We start from the raw sequence: 23,793 nt of genomic DNA, 5'->3' as shown, positions 1-23,793 counted from the left end.
CAAAGCCTGCTGAGGAGGCTGCACATGACTGCCCCTGACAAGTGCTAAGGGCTGCCAGTGGTCTGTGACCACCAAAGTTTTGGAGTCTCCACGTTAGCCCATGAAAGCAGCTTCCCTCACCTGCTTTTGGGGAAGAGCCATCCCAGAGCAGGTTCAGAGGGAAACTGAAGCAGCGCTGGGACCGCACAACAGGGAGCTCTTGGTACTACACCCGCAGGGAGGAGGGGGTGGGATGGAGCAGGGGAAGAGCTGTGACATTTTAAAACCCATAGTGCCTACCGCTGCAAATGGAACGCTGTATTGTATTATATTATACGTGACTACCATGTAAATAAAGTACAATAAATGTGGTGTTCGTTAGGATTTTGATACAAGTCAAATGCAGTCTGCAGAAATGTTTTTTCCCTGCTGTATGTACTTATATCACATTCCAGGCATGGGGACATTGGAGTCATGTGAGCTAGCAGTGCATAAATGGCATTAGATGGGGCGTGTTTGCAGTAAGGCTGTTCTAAAATTCTTTTTGCCCTGTGCAAGTGATACACAAGCACCGTCTGAAACCAGAGGGGAGGGAGTGGGGGCAGTTTATACAGGCAGGAGAGAGCAGCTCTTGCTGTGCTTGATGAGAAGAGACTGCCCAGCCAGTCCTTGGCCATGCCTCACTCGTGGTGGAGATACAGCGAGGTTTTGGTGGCTGATCTCTCTTTGCTTGTTCTCCTGCTGCAGAGGTTGACCAGCAGCACATGCCCTGCCTGTGTAACCTGGTTATTCCCCACCCCTGACAGCCCTTAGTGGCAGCTACAGATGAGCAAACTCGAGAACTTAAAATTCAAAGCAGATTGGGAAAGGAGTTCTCTTCTTGACCAGCTGGCTCCTCTGTGTCTCTGGAAGAGATGGAGGGGCTTGGAGTTTTGGCTAATAATATTAGGATTTTGTTCTTTAACCCACTCCCTTATCCATCCTTCTCTTTCTCCATAGTGTAAATAAAGAAAATGATACATTTTCACGAGGCAGGCCTGCCATGTGCCCTCCAAATCCTGATGTGTCTCCTAACTGGGTTGTTGGTGGGAGTTTCTCTGGGCTTCAGAAGCTCAGGACTCCTCTGACAAGGGTTTGCAGCTGGAGTGTGGGTGTAATCTTCCCTCAGTGCATGGAGGGTGCTTCCACACTGGTTGTCTTGTTGGAGAACAAGACCACCCCATGCAGTGTGTCACACCTGTGACTGAAACTCACCTGCACAGCTCTGTGCAGGGTTCACAGCACTGGAGGAGAATTCACCTGCCTCTGTACCAGACCAGTCCGTGGTGTTTGTCCCTCATACCACTGCTGTCCTTCACAGTCACCTGGGCAGAGCAGCATTTGTGGGTTGTGGAGAAGGTCCTCCCTGCACAGAACATCTCCACAAATAGTCTGCAGCACTGTGTGGGACCTGGACGAGCCCACGTGCCACTGCCCCTTCTTGGGCTCAGGGTTACTGTTCTCCTGCAGTGCCCAAGCAAAAGTGGTCCTCAGAAAGGTCTTTGAACTGTGCTGGTAATTTTTCAGATGTTTAGCAGCACTTCCAAAATAAACCAAAACCTGGTTTGGAAAAGGAAATGTTTCACTGTACAATTGACTTTAAAAAAAAAAAGAGAAGCCACATGCTCGATATATTTTGAGTACTGTGTTCTGTATTTTTGCAGCTTATATTTTCCAGATGAGCAGTTTAGAAATATGTGATGTGAAATACATACTGTAAGTTTGCTGTAAATGATATTAAAAACACTATTTTCATTCTTGTCCTGTCTCACTGGATGATCTCTTTGGTTCTCCCAGGCTGGCTGGCTGGCTGGGCTGGTGCTCTGACTGTTCCAGAAAGTTCTCAGTCTCGGTAAAAGCATGGCTGAGAGCTCAGGCTGGAGGTTCTGATGGCGATGAAAGTTTGCTAGAAATGACAGTGGGGGTGAATGTGTTCTGTGCATGTGCAGTGCCTTCAGAGGGGAGGTCCAGTGAAGCAGTGGTTGTGGCAGAGAAGGTAAAGGCAGGTTTTGGGGAAGGGAAAAATGAAGTTTAATAAGTGGAGAAAGGAGAGAACAAGGGCATCCTAAATTCTTGCAGAACGGAGGAACTTGAACACCTGGAAGACAATAAAATGAGGAGGAGCTCAGAGGGAACATGATTTGAGGAGAAAAATGCTGTGTGTGTCAGTGGTGATGAATGTGTCTCACACTCTTTATGTCAGTTCAGCTGTGGATTAAAAAAACAGAGCTTTTAGCTAAAATAGCAACAGCTGAGTGAAGTGGTTGAGCCCTGCCATGCACCCTGAGCCCCTGCAGCTGCAGAAGCCTCTCCATCTCCATCAATGCTCCTGCTGCCCTGGGACTGGGCCCAGAGGGTGACATATCCCTGAGGATTCAGTGACACACACTTCCACTTGTTCCAGCTGCTGCACTGGTCAGAATAAAAGTAATCACTTCTTTCACCCTTTATTTTTAAATGTTTAAAATCTGGTATATCAAAAGAAAGTTTTCTCCTAAGCTTCTACAAAATGATGCTAAACGAGGCAATTGCATGCCAACTGAGTTGAAATTCACTTATTCCTTGTTTGTTCCATTTCTTATCCTTTCCAGTTCCAATTCCCTCTTCTGAAAGGCAGAGAGCAAAACAAAGATTAGAAGTCAGGGGAAAAAAAACCAACCCAATTTTGTTGCACACGAGTTGAATCCAACCACTGTTGCTTTGAATTCACTTTCCAGCAACGGGAGCTTTGGAGAATAGTTCAGGAGGGATGAGGGAGGAAGTCTGGGGAAAAAAAATGTTTTGTTAAATGTTGACAGCGAAGAATCTTTTTATTTATTTCACTTCATTGCTTTGCCTTAGCCCAGCTCCTGGCAGTGTTGAGGTCTGTGCAAGCTCCCTCTGAAGGCATCACTCCTGCTTGCTCTGCTGGCCATTCCTGAATGAACATACCAGCACACATCACACCCAGCATTCCAGGGCTTCCCTTTAGCCATCCTAGACCTTTCATTTTTTGCTGCTACGTCTGACAGAATCTGGTTAATTGTGTATTTACCGAGCTGGATTCTGTTGTGGGTGCAGACTATTAACCTTTATGTCACCTAGAAGATATTACACCTGGTAAAGTTAATGTTTTGAGACTGGGAGGTTAATGTGTCAGTGCTCAACCCTCTCTAATTAGCAACAAGGGCCTGTGTGTGGCTGTGCTGTGAGCCCTGCTTTAATTGGGAAGGATTCACAGTTGGGTCACATCAACAGCACCAGTTTACCTGCCCCTTTCAGCCTTCTCTGCTCTTTCTCCTCCTTGGTGTTCCAGGAACTTGGGTAAGTCTTGATGTTCTGGTGCCCAGCCCAGGGAGGCTGTGATGCTGGAAGCCTTCCTGAAGCCATCCTGAGCTGGCTCTCAGGCAGTGACTGGAGATGAACTCTGGGGAGCTCCAAGTGGAGAAGGCTGTGATGCTCCAGGCAATGTGCTCTGCAGAAGCTCTTAGCTCTGCACCAGCCGTGCTCAGCTCCTGAAGTTTTAGATGATCTGTGTTCTCCTGAGCTGGCAGAGTGGCCTGGAGGGCTTGTGGGAGAACCTGGTTTGGTTTTGTGTTGGGGCATTCCCTGTGCTGGCAGCAGCCCTGGCTTGGGTGTGTGACCGTAGAGAGCAGTTGCAGATTGTTGGAAGGATAAAACATCATTAGAATTGTGACTCTGTGCCACAAACCCTCTCTGAAGAGCCTTTTTCAGGCAGCCAGAGAAGAGGGACAGATCCCACATTGTTCAAGGCAGGGCAAAGTTAGGTGTTTATCCCTTGTTTCTGTTTTCCTGTCGCTCCTGTGACAAATAGGTGTCCCTCCACACAAATGTCTTTGGCTCTGCAGGCAAAATGCAAAACCAAACTGCTACATACAGCCAGTTAGAATATTCCCAGCGAGGGGAAAAAAATGTGATTTTCTCCAAATTATGACTTTTTGTGGGAATATCTCTGTTTCAGTGCTATTTCATTCAAACAAAAGCTGATGAGCTCGCAGTATCTTGTTGAAATTGGAGCATTTAGAGTTTTCTTTGGGAAACTGTAGCTTGAATTTTTGCAGCATATAAAATAAATTGGAGTATTTGGGCTTTTATCAAAATGAAATGTTTTGATTGCCTTCAGGCAATATTTTCTGCTTAACGCTACACTTCTGTGGAAATTCTGAAATTCAGTGTTTAGTTCTATTTTGAGACACAAATGCACATATACCTTCTGGAACTTTTCACAAATGCCTCTTGCCAATCCAGACCCCACCAGAAAAATATTTTGAGTGCCTGACTGGCCTGGTGGTCACTGGGGATGTGGGAGCAGGCCCAGCTGCTCTGAAGGAATGCAGGAGCACACAGACACCCAGCAGAAGGCTGTGCTCTGGCCAGGCAGTGTGAGGATGAATCCTACTTCTAAGCAATTAAAGGTTTATCTATAGCTCAGTTTCCTTTTTCCATTGATCCAGCCTTTGAGAGAATAACTAATGTATTTAAAAATCAAAGCTAATGGTGCATTTTTCTCCTGTTAGCTTGAGGCCAGCGTTGGTTTTAAAATTGGCTTTGTGTCTGCTCTTGTGCAAATTTGCATCTTCCCAGCCTGGCAGGGGAAGATGCTTGAGCAGGGCTCATCCTCAGACTGGGAGCACCGTGTTCAGGGGCTGGGCCTGCTCGTGTCCCACCGCCCTTGAGCACAGGCTGCAGAGCCCCAGCCTGTGTTTTTCTGACTTCTCAGCAGGAGACTGCTTATTTGGGGAGTGAAAATCCACGAAGCTGCAGGGCAGCTGTAGAAATAGGGTGTTTTTCCTGGCCTTGTGGGTGTGAAATTGCTGCTTGAGGAGGGCAAAGTGCAGCTCAGGGGAGTTTGCTCCCTGGCTGAGGTCTGTGGGGCCGGCTGGATGTCAGGAGCATTAGCTCAGCACAGGGACCCTGCTGGCTGCCACAGTGCTTTCTGCAGGGCCTTTCCTCCACCTCTCAGGCTGTTTAGTCCATTAGTCACCTCGCTGGTCTTAAATAAAGGAATTTGAGGTTTTCATTAAAAGTCTTGGGCCTGGGAAGCTGATGTTCAGCAGAGGGCCCGTTTTCACCTTTAGGAGATGGCCAGAAAGAATAAAAATGGTCTCATTATCCAGCAAGTTAGGAAAATTTCTGCTGAGAGGTGGGAGAACAAAGGGGATGGAAATTTTTATCTTATTCTCAGGTGGACTCAGGGTGGCATTGAGGAGTGAATGTGGCCCAAAGGCTGCAGGGTGGCCTGTGCAAAGTGAGCAGAGGTCCTCAGGCTGATGCCAGCAGATGAGTACAGAAATTCAGCAAGCAGAAATCCAGGAGTCTAAGAAATCCTTGGGGTGGAGTGGAGCCTCATCCTGATTTTCTGTCTTAAACTTAGCTCTCCAACCCTCCCTTCATATGCAGGAGAAAAGGGACAGCTGAGCCAATAAAATGAATGATTGAGGTGATGATGTTTTTGTGGTAACCCTTAGAGCATGCTGAATGCTACCCTTCCCCTTAGATTCATTAGGAATCCTTTCACCAGAAATCCTGGAGACTATTTCCTGCAGGCCTTGGGTATGTACAAAGCATCTTCTCCATTCAGGACATGTGCAAATTCCCCACTGAAATCAGCACTCATCCAGTGCTAACACCCACACGACTTCCAAATGTGTCTGGAAAGGAGCAGAGCAGCTTGGGAAACATCTAGACTTCTGTATGAAGCCAGAACATTTCTTTGTTGAAATGACAAAAAGGTGTTTGATTTATTTTAATTTTTTCCAATATTGTGGAAACATGCTGCTGAACCATAAATGCCTCTGGAGATGCAGAAGGAGGTGCTGAGCTGCAAACCAAAACCTGCTCAGCACAAGAACGCTCTTTGTAGCTAAAGATAAGGTTTTAGGGGGCTCTCTTTGCCTTTGTATTACTTCTAATCTGTTTCACTGCGGGTCATAAAGCCTGGTGTGCCGAGTTTTTCAAGTGCCATTAGTTTATGGGCTTGTTAACAGAAAGGATTTTGTTGGTCTTTCATGGTCTGAATTTCATTGAACCGGAGATCCCTCGGTGTAATTTTGATGGCAGAGGAGAATCAGGTTAATAACATTTAGGACAGTCTTTCAGAAAATATTATTTGAGCTGGTTCCCCGTTCTGTCCCTCCTTTCCCTGCCCTCTTATTGCCATTACTGGTGTTAGCTACTGCTATCACTGCAGCTGTATTTATCTGGTCACAGATTGGGTTGAAGCTTTAGAAACGTGCAGGGCAGCCACCTTTTGGGGGCTGCATTCAGAAGGTGAAGGAACCTGCAAAAAGCATGTTTGTTTTATCATGTGCATCTTTATACAAAGCTGCAGATGGGAATGTGAGGGTGTTTAAAAGCCAGGGGAGAAAAAACAAGTTAGACTTTTAAAAGCATTGTTAGAGCACAGCAGGCCCAGTGATAACAGAGATGTGAGACAATAAAAGGGTGAATCAGTTAATTAGGATGTTTGGTTAATATACTGCTACAGTCAAAACTATTCTGCTGGCAGTGCTGCCTTCCAGTGTAAACAGAGGAGTTGTGAGACCTGAAGAGGACAAATGCTATGTGTGGGTTGGAAACAGAACTGCGTGTTTCAGCAAGGGCAGGAAAAAATATCCAGAGGAAAGTCTTCAACAAAGAGCTTCCAGAAGGGCTGGAGTTTGTAAGTAGCTCTTGATCCACATCATACATTCTGTCTTGGACTTTTCCAATAGTAATGTTACTGCTGCTGAAGGAGCCTTTTGATGGTTAAAACTCAGAGACAGCCTGGCCTGGCATCATTCACCTTTTAGTTCTTTTCCAGTTTTCTGGCTAAGTGCAAACAAGGCTGCAATGCACCAGGAAGAAAAGTGTTGGGTTATTTCTGGGGAAAGCAGTCTTAGAACCTACTGCCTGCTTTCATTCATCTCCTTTCTCATAGGAGAGAGCAGAGACCTTGCTGATTTCAGTAAGACATTTCTCTTAAAAAGTAACAACCTTTGCAGCAACCTGTGTTTTGATGGGACATTCTTAAGATCTAATGCACAGACACCTGAGACCTTTCCTTTCTTTAGAGAGGTGAAAATGAGGTTTTTCCTTCTGGAAGCTCTGTATAATTAAACAACCTATTGACTTGCCTGCTACAAGGTGTCTGCTTTCTCAGGATGTATTAAACATGACAGACACTGCTCTAGTCCCAGGCAGTGCAGCATTAACCATGTCTGTGCACTGCCTCTGCTGCAGGATGCTCTTCCCAATGACCAAACTGGCATGAGGGAGCACAGGGACACAGTAGCTACACACACCAGATAAATAGGTCAAAAATAATACTTTCAAGAACAGACTAAATGACTTTGCTCTCATCCATGGTCCCTTACACACCACCAGCTCATCAATATTTTCCTCTCTATGACAACCCTGAGAAAAATGAGGCAATGGAGGAGTAAAAGAGGTTATTTAAACAAGAATGCCGAGTGCCTTTCTGAAGTAACTCTTGTTCATTATTGGTCTGTAGGGATTTTTTATTTTTTTAATTTTTTTGGAAGCACTTTATAGAGCAACAGGTTAAAAAAAAAATAAAAAAACAAGAAACAAAAGCCCACACTGAAATCCTGAGCAGCTCAGGCTGCACAGAGCTGCATGTCACCATGGAGGAGCTGACTGAGCTGAGGTGGTGGGAACAGGCTGGTGGAGGCAGAACCCAGAGAAATGTCTTTTAGAGTTCTTACAGTGCAGATTTTATTCCATCTCTAACAATTGCTAATGCTGGGCGTGAAGGTGCTGTGTTTTTTTAAGAGCTGCTGTCTCATCAGCTTTGGGTCAGACTGGCTTTGGCAGACAGGTCTCCATCCCACTCTGCAGGACCAAAGAAGTTCTTCTTCATCTCAATCAACTTTATCTTTTCCTTTTTTTTTATTTAATGGGCTGTGTTTCAAATGCTGCAACAAGTCCAGACAGGTGGCCATTTCATAGTTACAGTAAATAATTTACATGACAAATTCAGACCTGTCCCTGGGTCCTGTATTATTCATGAATGAACAGGCTTGTTTTTTATGACAATGTTCCTTATTCAAACACAGTCTGTGATGTATCTCAGTCCTCGAGTTCATTTCTATGGCACCTGGCTCTTTGCCAGCCTTTTGTTGCTATTTTCTGGTTTGCAAAATGTGTTACCTAGATTGTATTTCTTCAATTCATTCTCTGAGGGACTGAAACTTTCATACGCCACAAAGATTTCTTTGTAGTGAGACCTCACTCAAATGAATATTTCTGAGCATTTTCCTTTGTACAATTGGTCTTGCACACAAAAATATAATTTGTATGAAGATTCGTGGCAAAGGGCAGGAATATCCCCAAGGAAAACGCTCAAGCACCATTTATATAAATCCTCACAAACACTTCACCATGGTTTGCTCATTTTGGCTTGTGCAGATCTCACCCGCAGGGTTTATAGATGTGAGGGTTTGGCTCCCTGGTGACCTCTGGGCCACCTGTTACCTCTAAGCATCTCTAATCCCACTCATTTGGTTGGAGCTGGGGAGGACAAAGCTGCAGTTTCCCAGCTGCTCGCTGAATTTCTGAGGTGTAGATCTTCTTGGGAAGACACACACTGTGCCTGGAGCACAGGAGTCACCTCTCAGTCCTCTACACACTTCCACTCAGCCTTGTTTCCTTAGACCTTCACTCTTCACCCATAAAATGGGGTAATAACAGTTCCTTTTTCTTTTTCTTCCTTTGTCCTATCAGCTCACCCTGGAAATGCTACAAGACACAGATCCAGGGTCATCTTTACACCCATTTGAACAAATGAACCCTCATAACAACAATGGCAAATAAACATTAAATATCTGTGTGATGCCAGGCAATGTGAGAGCACTGAAACATAAATCCAGCCTTTTGTATTTATTTATATACTGCAGAAATATCTTATATAGGGGGATAATTGACCCTCCTTGCTCATACCCAGCTGATTTGCTGCCTCCATGCTTGATTGAGTAATTGATGGTGCTTTCTGTTTGCATTCATCCCCTGAAATAAAGTGTGTATAAAAATAAATTATATCTGCTCCATCCCCTGAAAATAAGCCCATTGTAAATTAGTGAGAAATTAAAGATAATGTTATCTATTTCTTCTTCTGGGAATGTGTGGTCACAGCCTTGAAAAAGCTAAAATTCAAGTGAGAAAACTGGCCAAGCATGTTATTAATGCCCTCTATGTCTTGAGAAAAACATTGATTAATTTGCTACCAAGATCCCTTTGGATGAAGAGGGTCATGGGTTATTTACAAACAAGTGTTATTTCTGCAGCTGTCATTATTCAAAATTGTGATGGGGGAAGCTCTTTATTTTCTTTACATTTCTTTCTGTATTTGAGGAGGCTCCAATTTGTCGGATCTCTGCTTTTGATACAGAATTCTTTTAAAAGCCAGAGGATACACCAAGCCCTCTCAGGAGGTGATGAGACTGCTGATCTAATTAGGAAAGGATTGGAGCATTGCAGTCTCCTCAGACGACTTCACTAGAAATTTTGGGAGCAGAGATGCCTTTGAAATTCAGTCTGTGCATCCTTTATGTGTCTCTGGTCCACAGACCTCCAAGGAAGCCCCAGGACACCACAGAAAGTGGCAGCATCAGCACAGGATTAGCAGAATTTATGGTTTCTGAAGATAGTTTCGGCTTTCACATGAGACCAAAGCAAGTGCCTTGATCATTTAACATCATGAGCTATCCTCTGCCATTTCTGACAAGTGCCAGGTGCTAATTCTGCCTTAAAATGCCCTGAAGTGGAATTTGAATATTTTATCTCTGTGTACACGTTCTGCTTTGTACTTTTGGGCACTGAAGCTACTTTGGTTACACTGGTGGCAAATTCTTTTTTCTTTTCCCCCATGGAGCGACTCCCCAAGAAGAAATTTGAGGTTGTAATGTTTGGGTTCTTGGAGGAAACACTTTCTGAGAATCTTATCTGCAAGAGTCAGGACATCCTACCCATTTGGATATTTTGCAGATCAGGACAGCCAGGCAGGGGAGCTGAGCTCAGTAGCACTCTCTTTTTTGGGCCGTGAGGGATGGGAAGGATAATAAGGATAATGCAAGTTTGGGGTGAAGGGCAGCAGTAGGGACTTGGAAAATCAAGTCTGGAGCAAAACTAAGGTGTGTTGATAGAGATTTTTTTGGAGATCTTGAAGTTGAATGAATGCAGCAAATAATTTTGTTTTGAATTAGTGAATGATCTGAGCTCCTGTAGTGCTCCAGGAGTGGAGGAGAGGGGCACCCCAGGCCCCCCCAGACCCGAGAGCAGGACGATGGCAGGGACAGACAGAGGGTGCCTCTTAGGAGACAAGTACCTCTGCAAGCTCTGCCAAGGGGGTGATTTTACACAGAACTTTGTATATTCCAGCCTGTGCTGTTTCCCCCTTCAAAAACAGCATCCAAGCAGCAAGATCAGCAGGAAGGTGTGTTTGCTCAGGGCCAAATTCAGCTCTGCTCTCATCACCAGCAGTAAGGACTGCCTGCCGAATTCATACCCAGCTGTTTATCCACAAAACCAATGCTCCTGCGGATTCAGCACAGGAAATCACAACCCAATGCTGTACTCAAGCATCTTGTGCTTTCTGCTGCTGCTCTGCTAACCAGATTAGGTTCCCCTGCTGCCTTATTCATTTTGCACTCATTAAATCTAAATTTAGAAATGAAGGCAACTCTTCTCCCCTCTGGGAAAGGTAGTAGGGAGAGTCCTTGTTGCAACAAGCCATGAGGAGGAAAAAATAGCATCTAGATTTTCTCTCCTGTGAGATGGAAACATAAATGTTTCTGCTGAGACAGAGAAAGAAACCGGTACCCAGTTCTCTTCTGCACAGAGCACTTGTTGGACCCTGGATGTAAAGAAATCTGTGCAAATTGTTGCAAGCATGCAGCAAAAGGTTTTTTTGACCCAAATCACAGGCATGTGGCAGTGGTGGGAGATGTTATTTGCTCTGGCCAGGTCTAGAGGAGTTGTAAGTTGCTGCTGAGTTTGAACTTTGGGCTTATCTCCATCTCTACCCTGGCAGATGGGCAGTAACTCCCAAATTTCAGCTAAAGAGGCAAATGTAAAGATATTTCTTCCTCTCACTGACCTTTAATAATCAATAATGTCAGCTTTTTGTGAAAGAAAAAAGTAATTGTGATGTAAAATATGCCTTCAGGTTCTTAGGAGCAAGAACTGGTGGGCAAGAGGCCAAAGAGGGCTGAGCTTCTCCGATGTCCATCCCAACTGGGCATCTCTCCAGCTGTGCACTTGCTCACAACACAGCTGGAGTGAGGGGGAAGAGCTCAGGTCTCCTGGGCACTCAAACACCATCACAATGGCAGGGAACCTCTGAAGGATTTCAGAAATCTGTGTGAATAGGTAAATCTGAGCATCAGTGTAACTGACCATAATGAATGTGGGGAGAAACTATCTGGGGCCATCTCTGCACGTGCTGAGCTTGGACTGGGCATAGCTGGATTCAGTTCTGACAGCTCTCCAATATCATTAGCTCAATGTGCAATGGCAGCCAAAAAAAGCTTGCAAAATACCAGGGATGCTATTGAAAATGAGAGTTGTTTTGCCTCCATATAAAATCTTGGGATATCCCCATTCTGGGGGTGGGATGCCCCTGGCTGGGGCTACGGACTCTAGATATTTAACTGTGCCTTGCACATCTGGACAGCTGCTGAGGGCTGCTTTCACATGGAAAATTGAGGAAAGGATGGGTTAACTGGCCTTGAGATGGTGGCAGCCAAGCCTGAGATGGTGGCACAGCTTCCAGCATTCACAGGGGTCAGCAGACATGGGCTGTCACCAGCTGTTAAACCCAGAAGGTGGAAGGAGTTTGTCAAAAGACAAGCTCTGTCTCTGCATCTGTACGAGATCCTGGCTGTGTGTTGGGAAGCTCTGCTCCCTTCCCCAGGGCTACAGGCTGAGCTCCAGACCCTCTGCCACTGCTGGGGCCTGGGTGGTGTGGTTGTGCTGTGAAGGACTGCATGCAACACCTCTCAGGAGCAAAAATGACGTGTTTGGCTATCATGTGGGAAAAAAAAAACAGTGAGAAGGACTGTCAGCACTTGATTAATGAAGTATTCCCCTGTGGAAGGATCTGTGCACAGCTTTCTGCCAGGGACTCTGGCAATGCCAAGATTGAGGCATGGGATCAGCACCTCTTCCAGAGCTGGGAAATACAAATCCAGCAGACAAACAGAGCCAGCTTCACTGGTAACTGCCAGGGGAAGCTGCACTTACCAGCACAGCTTGTTATGCAGCAAAAGTTAGAGCAAAGAATACTGCTGGGTGAAGAGCGTCCTAGGTTTTAATAATTTCCAGTTTATTTCATGGCTGTGGTGAGGAGGCTTGTGCAGGCCATCTTGTTCAGCTTATTGCACCTCAGCCTGATGGTGCACGTTTTGACTGAAGGGTAGCAGCAGATTTAAACCAAAGGCAGCAGCTGGGACCCCTGAGCCTTGTGCTTGTCTTCCCTGGAGGGCTGTGTCTCCAGGCAGGGACAGCACACCATGGTTTTGGCCACGTGCTGGTCACAGCTCCAGTTCACCCTCACAGTGAGACACAAATTTCCCATGGCTCAGGAGCTGGGCCACAACAGGATGGGAATCCCTGGCTTTGCTCTTGGTGTCTGGAGAAGCAGCAGCTTCCACCCATCTGGTTTAGATCTGCTGCTGTACACTGCCTGCAGCCTAAAGTTTCCTCTTGGTGCAATGAACTTCCCCCTCCTGCTTCATTTACACTTGGTTGGCACTGGGCTGCAAGATGGGCTGAAAGTGCCAATGCAATTCCTTTAGGGAGAAAAAAAAAAAATCTGCTTTGACTTTCAGGCAGAGATAGTGATTTTATTTCTAGGAAATAGAGCTATAAATTCGGCTGATGCTCAACAAACACTATGCAATATCTGTATTAAGGTGGGGTGGGGGAGTTCTATCAGAAAAGGATGATATTTGTCACTCACCTGTCTGAGTGCTGGAAATGCTCTTGTCTTTATGTACTGACTGCTTGATTTCCACCCTGCCTGCATCCTGGCCTCACTTTTTGCTCAGATCAATTCTGATCTCAAGACTGCAAACTCAGTAGAAAAATATTTCCTTTTCAGCTCAGCACATAAGTTTGTAGCAAGGAAGAGCTGTGGGCAAAATTGCCAAACAGACAAATAAAAGAAGGTGCTTGGGGTGGTTTGTGGCCTCAATAGAATGTGTATGGCAAAAAAGAGAAAGATTAAAAATCATATTTTCAACTGTCCACCTACCTGGATGGGGACATTAGAAACCTCATGGATAAAAGCAGCAAGGCAGGAGTAGCAGGCTGTTAAATTACATGAAATGCAGACACAAATTGCAGGCACAAAAAAAAAAAAAAAGGAAGGACAGCTCAAAAATTGTAGCTGAAGTATCCATTTCTAGACCAGTACTTGTGGTGCTAGGAAACAGATATATCATTTGGGTCTGAAGGAGATGAACTATTTATTTACCTTGAAGATTGCCCCCAGCAATTGTGAATCGAAGGTTATCTAATGTCTTTGCCATGGGCTCTAAGTGTCTGGACAGTTAGCATATGCAAGGGAATTACTCACAGATAAGCATCCAGTAATTTATACAGAGCATTCCAGACAGAAACCTCTCCCATATCAATTTCTGCCTGCTCTGTAAACTGCTCCCATTTATCAAGCCGGATAAATTCACAGGCGGGCTGTGAGGGGGTGCTGAGACCTGTGTATGCTTTATCAGTTAATACTCACTGAGGTCCCTTTGACATGATTGGAGTAAATCTTTCTCTCCTTTTCTTTGGTTATGACCAGTCTATAATCTTCCAAGCTAAACACCATTCCCATGAATGAAGAATAATACTGAGAAGTAGGGGAAAAAATAATACGTAGAGAGAATGTATTTCATCTCACTTTGGAGGTAATGAGGCAGTTTAGTGTGGCATGTCATTTAAAACCAGGCTTTTCTTTTTTATAGATTCCATATCCCTGAAGAAGTGACTGACAGATCAGTGCACAACATACTTTTCCCAAGGAAAAAAAAAAAAATTGAGGTTGACACAAAGGGGAGACACCAGAGTTGTGATGATCTTCAGGAAGACAAAGGGATGAGTCTTTCTCCATCAGGTAAATAACACAGACCTGAAAGTTATGCAAATTAAACTAAAAGCTTCAAAAGCAGAGTTTGGTGGATTAGGGTGTGGCTGTGGTACCTGTGTCCTTTAGCTGCCTCCTCTAAGAGGTTCCCTGACCAGCTCTGCCATGGAGACAGCCCAGAAATGATCCCTGAGCAGTGAAATCACAAATTCACAGGATGGGTAAGGCTGGAAGGGACTTGGAGGTTACCTGGTCCAACCTCCCTGCTTCAGCAGGATCCCTGAGAGCACTGTACTCAGGATTGTATCCACCCAGCTGTTGAGTATCACCAAGGAAGGAGATTCCAGGCTCCATTTGCCCTTTCCTTGGGCTTTGCTGGCCACCTGCTGCTGTTTGCCAGAAAATTCCTACTCTTCCATGCCCTGTTTTCCCTGTGCTGCAGCTGCTGCAGGAACATCAGCTGAGGGAGCATTTGAGGTTTTCTTTGGCTGGGAAGATCTGCTGAGGACTGGATGGATCCCAGCAGCTGCATTTTGTGTCAGCTGCCAGCAGCTCACTCCAGGCTACCCGAAAGGAATGCACAGCTCTTTACTCCAACCAGACAGATGCTTCCCTCCCTTCGGGTGTGAGTGAGAGCTGTGGAGCACATCACAGATGAGACACACCTTTGTTATACAAGAAAGGAGCTATCACCGTGATCCCAGATGTGAGAGATGTTGCCACATACTTGGACAGAGTCCATACACGGCTCTTAAAAAATAAGAAAAAAAGAGGTGCGTAATGAGTCCTGGCACGTGTGTACTCGAGGCCATCTGTTAATGTGATCTGGTGCCAATTTGTGGAGCTAGGAACCAGTCCCTGCAGGTCATGGATGCCAGGAAGAGATGGGCTTAGGAAAGGCACTTGCAGGATGTGCTAATGGGCAGTGTTTATCAGAAAATTCTTGCTAGCAGCAAACACCATCAAAGGAGACAGTGCTGCTCTTTGGTGTCCGGGACCAGAGCAGTCCATACAGATGGAGCATTCCTGCCATGTCCTGGTGGCTCTGCCCCTGCAGTGAAAACAGGGAAGTTCTAAACCTTTGTAAACACAGCAAGAAGTGAACTTCTAACCAACCTATTCTGCAAGTTGTTTCACTATTTGTCCCTCTGCTGCATGGTGCGCGAGAGGAGGCTGGAGAGGAACTGATGTATGTGTGAGCATCCTTAGGAGCAGGAACACAGATTACAGGATCCATTTCCCCTGTGGCAGGCACAAAAACCACCCTGGTGTGTTCATCAGCCATGCCTGGAGCCTTGCTTGCAGGACACCCTGAGAGCAGGAGCCTTCCTTCCTCTGCTAATTTCCAAATGACTGGACCTCACCTCAGGGGCCTGCCAAATATGGAGGAATGAGCCATGGTTACAGCCACCAGACACCTCTTAAAAAACAGTGAGTTGTTGATAAAAAGGGCCCTAAGAAAATCAGATTTATTTTCTAATCAGCTCCTGGTAATGTCATCATCATATATTTGCATAAGCAGGATGTTTTATGCATTGTTTTCCTTTGAGCAGGTACCTTCTCATTTGTGTGCGCTTGCTGATGTGCTCTCTTAACCTGCCACAGGCTTCCCCAAAGCTACAGTCTGTGAATGCTGCTCAGATAATAATTAGGAATATTCACCCTCTCTACATCCTTTTTCCAACAAAGACTTGAAAAACGCAACATGATTTTTATATAATTTTTATTTTTTTTTGTAGCTTTCTCTCTCTTTGTCCTTGTTCAGATAGCGGCTGCGTGGAGGGCAGGTGCCTTTTATCAAAAGACAAGGAGTCATCTTCTCCTTAGGAAATGTTTATGTGCCTTCCACAGCACCAAATTGAGAAAACAGATTACCTCTCAGAAAGCCATCTGTTTCAGCACCATGTGAGCTCTCAGGTTGGTTCTTGTGTTTTATGAGACATTTGAATCCTCCTGTGATTTCTCCTTTTCACCTGTCTGCCTGTTACAAAAATTGTTCTGAAGGCTCAGCACACCCATTCAGACACGTCAGCACCTGATTTCCAAATGTTGTTTTAGGGTTGCATTGTAAAAAGCCAAACCCCACCCAAAAAACCCCTTCCTACTGTGCTTTAATATGGATGAGCACAGACTAACAGGAACTGGATGAGAAAATGAGAAGATATGGCCATTTGGGTGTTTTTTATTATTATTTTATAGTAAATCAACCTTTCCCCACCCCTAAACCACAAATTATGCTAAGAAATTCATTGCCATAAACAAAACTGTGGTTTTCCAATGAAAATCTGAAATCTTGGGAGGATGGCTGATGGATTGTATGGAAGAAGATGTTTACTGAGAACACAAAGGAGTTTCCAGAAGACGGGCTTCAGCCTGACACGGCTCCCATGAGCTGCTTGTGTATCTACACTAGCTGCACACCTACAGCCTTTTTCTTGGTGTACATTGTTGTTGGGAAATGTGGAGATTCTCCACACTCTAGAGGGGTTCTTACAGTCCTCTTTGAGTCTTGAAAAGTTCATCTTTTTTCATTATTATCATTTCTTCCAATTATGCTTCCTTCCATTTGCTCACCCTCCTCTACTCATGTCAGAGCCACTTAGTGTCTCCTTAAAATCCAAGTGGGCATAAGATGGACTAATGCCAGAAAAGCACTCATTGCATACCAAAAATACCCAATAAAAAGCTCTCCAAGCTTTAACACAATACATTTTTCTGCATAAAAATAGGGAGTGTGTGAAGACTGTATGCCGGAAAGAGAGTTGTCACAAAGCATGTAGAAATTACTATTAATTTAAATATGTTTATCTTTGGAGTCATTAGTTGATGCAAGGGATATGGTAATGGGATACAAAACTTTTCCCCTCTGGATTGTGGGTAGAATTAGTGACTAAAATAATTAACAGCCACTGTCTGTTTGGTAGGATAACTGAAATAGGATTGAGCTTGTCCATCCCAGTCCAAACAGGCCAGTGTCTCTATAGCCAGGGCCACCAGCACATTTAGCACTAATGGATGCCTCCTCCTGAAGAGCTATGGCATGTCTGCAGCAATTTCCTCTGTAGAAAACTTGTTTAATTGGTACATTTTAACATAATTGTGTTGCTTTTCACTGCACGAGAGGCTCAGAGCAGTGCTCTGTAGTGCTGTGAGGAATCACTGTGGGTGGGGGAGATACTGGAGAGGTTTTGTGGTCTGGGGTGGTCTGTCCTCCCAGGAGAGATGGACATTGCTCCTGCCTGTGGTGCACAACCTTGGGCAAGTCCCATCATCGCTCTGGGGCTGTTTCCCTCTGTGGCTTTGCCCCTCTCACGTCACACTGGCACTTTTTGCAAGGGAGCCCCTCACACCCCACACACCCTCCCTCCAAACACAAGAACTTTGCATTTCACCTCCCTCCTGCCTGATCCAGCAGTGACTGCCTAATGGGGCCATTATTTTCATCTCTAATTGAATGATTTCTTTTTCTCCCTCCCTCTTTTTTTCCCCCCAAAAGAAATGTCAGTAAAATCAGCTCTTTAAAAAAGAAAAATGGATGAACTGCAGCATCCAGAGCAGAAGTGCCAGCACTGCTATTTTTAGCAGGGTCTCCCACGGCACAGAGCCACAGCAGGGAGGTCCTGGGAGGTGACCCAGCAAATCCTGGGGGTGGGCAGAGACTGCTGGTGGTTTGGCAGGTAGAATGACCAGTCAGGCAGCAGCTTTTTACTTGGCTTCAGATAAAGAACCCACGGTACCTCTGCAGCCAGGGGAGATGCCAGCACTTCGATTAAACCACGCTGGGTGGTGCCCACATGATTATCTGTTTTACAGGCAGGGAAACTGAGATGCAGCGAGATTAATTGACTTGCTCAGATGAGGTGAGACGAGAGAGAAACCCCAGAAGTGTAATTGTCTGTGCTAACTCTAATTGCCAGCACATACATTCCTGTCTGGGAGAGGCATCCCCAGAACAAAGCACAAATCCATGACTGAGGGTACCAGTGAGGCAAGAAAAGAGGTTCCTCTTTCTGTATCATGCCATAAGTTCTGAGACTGTTTAAAGTCCTGAGCACTGTTTAAAATATGGAATTACCAAAGAACAGATTTATTTATTCATTCATTATAACTAAAACCCTTGGAAACCATTCTCCCTCCCCCCACTGCCATCAGTCCCCTTTCCTTTCACTGTTGTCATACAGGGTATTGTCCCTGTTACCTTTCCACTGGTTTTATAGTTCCTGCTTTTCAGTCATCATTTTTTAACTTAAAAGTGAGCCATCAGTGGAGAAACCAGCCCTCACCACATCCTGAGCCTGTGCTCTCCAGGCTGGATGCACTGCTGCATCCCTCTGCCCCTCTGGAGCAGCTTCTGAGCCGTGTCAGAGTTAATCTTTTGACTCGAGTGTTTTGCCTCCTCCCAGGTAAAAGAGAGGAGATATTGTTACAGTGACAGCATCCCACTGAGCCAAAAGTAGCATGAAACCTGCTTGCCTTGTACAGACAGCACAGCAGACTCCAGGTGCCTTTTTGGGAGAGACCACGACCCCCCAGCACTGCCCCTGCCACCCAGCCCTGTGTGCAGGGCAGGTTTTAGTGCTGCCTTGGCAGGATGAGGAGCTTCTGCCACTTTTATTAAGCAAAGCCAATGCACTGCTGACATCTCAGCAGGCTTCAGACGCACCTCGGAACCCACAGGGTATCCACATTTACACCTCCACTTAGGGAAAGCTCTGTTCTCCACTGCTGATGTGAGGTAGAGAGAAAGGAGAGAGAGGTTTTCTCTTCCCATTCAGCAGCAGATCGTGGAAGAGGCAAAATTGAACACGAGGCCCCTGTCTGTAGCAATCAGAAGTGATGGAGGGCAGCCCCTCGGTGTTCCAGGGGAGAGCTGCAGTCACTGCGAGCTTCACAGAGGTTTGTCTCCATCTGAAACCCTGAGTTCTGCTGTGCAAAACGGATTTGGTGAGGGCTCTGTTGCTGCAGGGGCTGTGACAACGCAGGAGTGTTGGTTTTCATTGTACAGTGTTATAATGAATGAATGAATCGATACCAATTAAGGCAGATAGTTTATTGATTGGCATCCCAAGGCAAACACTACATTTATTGCCAGGAGTAAAACACACTCCACCATACACCCCAATAACCACAGAGCCATAATTTGATACTATTAATGTATGACACAGTCAATCATGGCTGTGTCCTGCTCAGTCCAGCTCTGTCCCAGCTGATACAAATATACAATACAAAACCTCCCAGAAGATGTTGGTTTATCTGAACACAGCAGCTAAAATGCTGTATGGAGCTCCTCAGGGACCTTCCCAGAGGTGGAAACATTTCATTATATTTTTGATTATAATTTTTGAGTACAAAACTTTGCAAAGGAACTTCCCTTTACCCTTGCCAACAATTCTCCCTTCTGACTCTGTCAGCACTCTTTCTTTCCCTGTTTATCAATTAGGATTTTGTCCTATTCCCTTCAGCTTCCCCTTTCACTGGTTTCAGTTCCTGATTTTCAGCCATCATTTTGTTTGGATAATTCTCACATCTATGTCTCCATTTCCCCAGTTTCCCATTTATTCACTTCAAACACTCAAATGTGGTTTTTGTGGTGTAGCCCCTAGTCTGTCCATCTGACACCTCACACCCACTGAACACTATCTTCTTTTTTTTTTGCCTACTCTCTTTCCTCACTGTCCATCCTACTTAGCCTGATATATCCACTTGACAAGAAAATGGAATCTTATCTTGGATTTATTAATTGGAATTAGCCATTCATGTAAGCAAGCAGTTTTCAGCTCCAGAATTCTCTGCAAGCATCTCTACCACCCTGTCATCTCTTTTTTTTTTTTTTTTTGTTTGCTTGATTTTTTAAGTAAAGCAAGTCCTGGCATTTTAGTTTTTTATAATTTGCATTCTATTTAGTGAAACCCTCTTTTTCTACCTGCCAATACCCTTCACTTACCACAGAATTTTTTCCCAAAGACCATTCCTCGATCTATTCTTCCACTGTCCTGCATATTTTTTGCATTCCTTCTCTGGATTTCTGTCTTCCTTTATGGACAACAGTTTTGTTGATGGATGCTCCTTGGAGACATAACTTCTTTATCATGTGGAAGCAGCTGGGTTTTTTGAATTATTTTTTAATGGACACACTTTATTTCTAACTTACTTTTAGAGCCTAGTGAATCAGAGGTCTTTTGGTAATTTCTGATGTTGTGGCCCCACAGCCATGCACTTGAGATGGGTCCTCCCTGGATACACTGGAGGTCATTTGTGCTCCCACAGCAATTTGCAAAGCCTTTCTTAAATAAGGTACCAGCAAAGAACAGATGTGGCATGTACACCAGTGGCACTCAGCTCTCCCTGTCCATCTTCTCTCCTCCCTGGGTATCCCAAACTCGTCTGACTCTGGCTATATTTTGGTTTACTCTCTCAGGTCAGGGATCCTACTTACATTCCCATTTCAGCAATAAAAATTTAGAATAAATGTCTGCAGCATTTCCACTGTAATTCCCTGAGCTGGTTCGTGCTCAAAGCCACAGTAAAGGAAAAAGAAGCAAGCACATTTCATAAGATTAATGCCAGATTTGATATGCTCCAACAGCAAGCCCCACCTTGAATTTTAATTCCAGTTTTCATCCAGGGTATCCTTTCAAGTCTTGGTTGAACAACTCCAGCTGTGAATTTGACTCCCTCTCTCCAACTCAGACTGACTTTGGGGCACTTGTTACATTACCTTAGATCAAAATATCAAGTTATTCATCCTCTCCTTATGTCTAAACATTGCTCAGGTTGTAAAGCAGGCATTCTGAGAGTGTTCAAAAACTCTGTTGGAATAGAAATGGGGCATCACAGTAGAAAATCATTCAAACACAAACTTTCAGAGCAAAGCTGTAGCTAAAGGGACAAATATGAGCCATGAATGAATAAGGAAAGAGATTAAAAGTAGTGCAGAGATGTTACCTCTAAATGAAATGTCAGTGAGATGAGTTTGGTTCTTTCTTCAGCTTGGGCATCTAAAACTCAAAGATGCTGGGAAAATTGGAGAGAGTTCCCAGAATTATTTAAGACCTTAAAAACCTTCTTTATTGTGAGTGGCTTAAACCCTAATCTATTCAAGTTATCCACCAGAATGCAAAGAGCTTGCTCAGTCACCATCTGCAGCCTTCCACTTGGGTTAGAGATTGCTCACATTTACGGCTCTTTAATCCCATCACGGTGGGAGCCGATCCTGGGTATGCTCAGACTGGCAATGTGGTGTGTGTTAGAGAGGCAGGTAAAAAAGCCTTTCAACAGCAGACCTGCAGATGTGATGAAATCTCTGCCACTTGAGATCTCTAAGTCAAGACTTAGCATCTCTTTAGATGCGCAGGCAGGACTCACAGGCATGCCTGCAGTACAGATACTGCTGGAAGAGGTTCTGCGGTCTGGTTAACAAATGCTGTATAAATAAATTAGCAGAGTCATTGCTTCAGGCCCTAAAAATCTATTAATACTTTCAATTCCTGATTTTTTTAACCATCATGCTTCCCTCTTACAAACCACATGCCCGAAACTGCGGTCAGATCATGAGTTAATTATGCTTGAGTACAGCTCTGGATTGTACAACTGAGAAACCCAAGGCAGCAAAACTTAATTGGCTTTTCCAAGGGCATCCAGCAAATCACTGGCCAAGCCAGCCACTGAACCCAGGGGAGTTGGTGCTTTGTCACTGCATCTCACACTTCCAGCTGCTCATAACAGCGATAGCATTGGGCAGGAAGGCTTTGAAGCCTGCTGAAGGATGTGGTTTTGACTCAGCATTATCTGATTCCGTGTCAGGGCAATATCTCACTGCGGACAGCCTGTCAATGGTAATTGATGAGCCTGGTTCCTGACACAGATGTGCCATCTGTGATGGCTCCTGTTCTGATGGACAGCCTTTTATCTGGATGGAGGAGAGAGGGTCACGTTCTGGCCCCTCGCTCCTCCATTTCAGCAGCTCCAAGGACCTGCCATCGCATTCTGCTTCTTTTTGACCATATAATTTGTTGTGTCTAAGACTGTTTAATTCATTTCCCAGATCAGCTCAGTCATCAAAGGTTAAACAGCCCTTGGTGTATCCATTAAAGGTGGCAGCAATTAGTTCCCCTCACGCTGACCAGTGAGAGCTGGGAGTGAGGTAACCTTGTCCCCAAAACTGCTGTGAGAGGATGGCACAAACGCCCCAATGCCATTGTGCACTGTACAATGATCCCCCACCTTGGAGGAAGGGAATTTTTTCCCAAAGTGCCAGCAGTGTACTGAACATCCCCAAAGGCCCAGCTAAACATCTGCTTTGGATAAAAGCTGAGGGAAAAAAACGCAAGTTTGGCAAATGCTGCTGCAGCCCAGGCAAGTGCCTGAGGGTTGCTTTGTGCAGAGACAGTGCTGGGAGCTCGACTAGAGCATGTTGTGTCACCTCTACCTGGCAAACCCAGCAAAGGAGAAGTGTCAAAATGGCAAAGCTGAAAAAGCTTCCACAAAACCAGAGTGGTGAACAAATTCAAGCTGTTGACAAAATGCTTGAAGGAGCTTGCTGGAACCAGAGCCCATGAGCACGCCAAAACCTGGGTGAGGAAAACACTGATCCCACCAACAGCACTTTGCCTGCTCTGGCCAAGGAAGTTGCTCCCATAGATTTGGGGATTTGTTTGGGGTGTGTTTCTGGAGTGATTATTACAGTGAAGGTCACAGGTTGGCTCTTCTGGAGACCACTCCTCAGCACACCACAACTTCCCTGCTGACAGGTTAGTTCTGCTAGTGGGAACACACTTCTCCTTGGCACACTGCCAAACACCTTCCCAAAACTTCCATCTTTGCCCTTTATATTTTATCCTTTTTCAATTAGATATGCATTGATTTGAAATGAAACAGTTTTCCAGGAGGCTTAACCAAAAGCATCAAGCTCTCCAGAGAGTCTCCATGGCTTGGTGGTGGGATGGGATGCTGTGGGAAAGGATGATATCAGTCATGCACAAAGAATCGAGGTGAGTGATGAAAGGTCCCCATCTGTGTTACGCTGGGTGATGCAAAGTTCCCATCTGGCTTTAAGAACTACTCCTCTGTGAATCTGCAGAACGGAGCAAGCAACCATCCCTTCACCACAGGGATCTGGGAAGAATAAAGACTGCCAGGCAGTGGATGGTAAGGCAATCAGGGCTGCTCTAGATATGAGATGGCTGGATTGACTGCCCTTGTGAAAGCAGCAGAATCTTTCTGTGCAAGACTGGTGATAAACTGAATGAGAAGGCTCATGCAGCCCATCTATTAACAGCTGGCCTCTGCAAGGGCTCCAGCAAACAAATGCTGTTGCAAGATGATCTCTTTTCACAGGAAAAGAACTCATGTTTTTCCCTTTCCCCCCTCTTTACATTGAGAACCACCAAATAGCAAACACGCCACCAGCTTTTATAAAGTGGCTGTTTTTCAGAAACGCTATTGTCTCACCTGTTGGCTCTCCACCTTGCTGGAAATGGGGTTAAATCTAGGAGGTGAAAAAATAAAAAAAACAATCTGAGAGTGCTCTGCATATACACCAGGATGAATGAGGAGAATCAGATGGCAAAACAGATGAGATGCGGTAGCTCTCGGCTCTCCCATCAATCCTCTTCCGAGCCAACCAATTCCCTCCAAATGACAAAAATACATGCTATTTTTGCCTTCCTGATTAGTTTGTTTCAGTAAATCCC

General features: G+C 45.1%; 1 long non-coding RNA gene across 1 annotated transcript; it reads left to right on the top strand.

Moving 5' to 3' along the window:
* The first annotated feature begins 3,219 nt into the window (after positions 1 to 3,219).
* Positions 3,220 to 17,554, top strand: LOC147650668 (uncharacterized). The gene is made up of 4 exons (XR_015275586.1): positions 3,220 to 3,321; positions 13,983 to 14,131; positions 14,318 to 14,874; positions 15,841 to 17,554. It is a non-coding gene; the product is annotated as an uncharacterized LOC147650668 (long non-coding RNA).
* The last annotated feature ends 6,239 nt before the right edge of the window (positions 17,555 to 23,793 follow it).

This window comes from Cyanistes caeruleus, chromosome 13 (assembly GCF_971803275.1).
Source record: "Cyanistes caeruleus chromosome 13, bCyaCae1.hap1.1, whole genome shotgun sequence".
NCBI lineage: Eukaryota > Metazoa > Chordata > Aves > Passeriformes > Paridae > Cyanistes > Cyanistes caeruleus.
The sequence above is the reverse complement of the archived record's forward strand: the minus strand, read 5'-3'. Positions and strand labels throughout refer to the sequence as shown.